The 1,710-nt window shown below is 41.3% G+C and overlaps 1 pseudogene; it reads right to left on the bottom strand.

Moving 5' to 3' along the window:
- Nucleotides 1-1,238: 1,238 nt before the first annotated feature.
- LOC126254294 (5S ribosomal RNA) lies at nucleotides 1,239-1,356 on the bottom strand (annotated as a pseudogene).
- Between the last annotated feature and the right edge of the window lie 354 nt (nucleotides 1,357-1,710).

The raw sequence follows: 1,710 nt of genomic DNA, 5'->3' as shown, positions 1-1,710 counted from the left end.
CACTGTGTATTTTTATTTTATGTCCTGACAGAATATAAACTGCATTCTATAGGTAATAAAAAAATTGTTACGTTATTTCTGTGCCTTTATGTAACGAAAACAATTACTTTGGATCTAGGTACAGTTTACATGCGCAAACATAAAAATATATATGTCATAATTATTGTTATTTTGTGCTAAACAAAGTTCCTTCATGGTGATCAAAGGCAAGAATTTTCTGTCGTTATTGATAGTTGGAAAATCTGTCCTTGAGTAACAGAAACACTGCGGCGACGCGGTTCCCTTTTGTGCATTTACCTGCACCTTCCTGTGAACTTATTGCAGCAGATCGCCGGTAGGAAAGCCGAGCAGAAACCTACCGTACTGTAACTCGCACCAGGCTGCATACAACGTAACTATTCTAAGAATCTGGAAAAGGTCTTAATTTTGAATGAAAGGTAGAAATACTGACAAAACTTCGGTATATCCTGAAGTCAAGAATTAAACGTTCATTGCCATCCCTGATAATTCTTACACAATCATGCCGAAACCCTTTCATTCACGCTACAAAGTTTATGATAAGGTATGTCCCGAAATCTGAACAGCTACTAAGCGCGGATTGTTCTTAAATGAAAATGCTCACCATACTATTAAGTTTATCAGTGTCTAATGCACTCAAGTTTTCAGTCACCGATCTGCTCAATATGCCACGCGGAATTACTGTCTTTTCTCATAGACAAAATGGTTAAAAATTCGTACTTTCTAAAAAAACACACCGGAATCAATATGCCTTCACTTTTGAATCATGCAGCACAACTAAAACCTGCAAATTATAACTTCCTTCGGAGCTCATCCTACAACCGACCGTACCGTTGAAAGGCTGGGCTCCAACTACTTAGACTGCTATGAGCATTCTCTATCTCCAAGAGAGAAGCCAAACGCGCACTCAAACAGAAATAAAGAACTAATGAAAACTATTTCCCAGCAAATGGAGAAATGTTTCTGGAAATCTTATGTTAGATTGGGGCATTCAGGCTAAAAAAAATTAACCTCTGTCCGAACAAGCCTTGGAAGTCCCAACATCACCGACCGGCCGCCGTGTCATCCTCAGCTCACAGGCGTCACTGGATGCGGATATGGAGGGGCATGTGGTCAGCATACCACTCTCCCGGCCGTATGTCAGTTTACGAGACCGGAGCCGCTACTTCTCAATCAAGTAGCTCCTCAGTTTGCCTCACAAGGGCTGAGTGCACCCCGCTTGCCAACAGCGCTCGGCAGAACGGATGGTCACCCATCCAAGTACTAGTCCAGCCCGACAGCGCTTAACATCGGTGATCAGACGGGAACCGGTGTTACCACTGCGGCGTGGCTATTGGAATTCAGGCTAGCAACACCCTAAAATTGCAAGTAAAACATAAACTGAAAAGGACGTATGACAAAATTAATGGTTCAGGAGTATACAAGTTTGATTGAAATAACATAAATTTTATATCGGCTGAACAGGGCGATACTTTAAGGTAAGGTTTAATGAGCATTTACAGCCGCTTAACAAAACTGCTTTGGGATTGCATTTATCAAAAACCTGCCGTACTGTACGGAACAGTGAGAATAATAAGAGTATTCTTTACAGGGTGCAGAAAGGCCATGCTCTCAACTTCTCAGAAATGGTTGAAATTTATAAAACGAAAAACCGAGAGACAACACATCAGCTCAATGGGCAAGGCAATTTTA

This window comes from Schistocerca nitens, chromosome 4 (assembly GCF_023898315.1).
Source record: "Schistocerca nitens isolate TAMUIC-IGC-003100 chromosome 4, iqSchNite1.1, whole genome shotgun sequence".
In the NCBI taxonomy this organism is placed as follows: domain Eukaryota; kingdom Metazoa; phylum Arthropoda; class Insecta; order Orthoptera; family Acrididae; genus Schistocerca; species Schistocerca nitens.
This window is presented reverse-complemented; position numbering and strand designations above follow the sequence as displayed.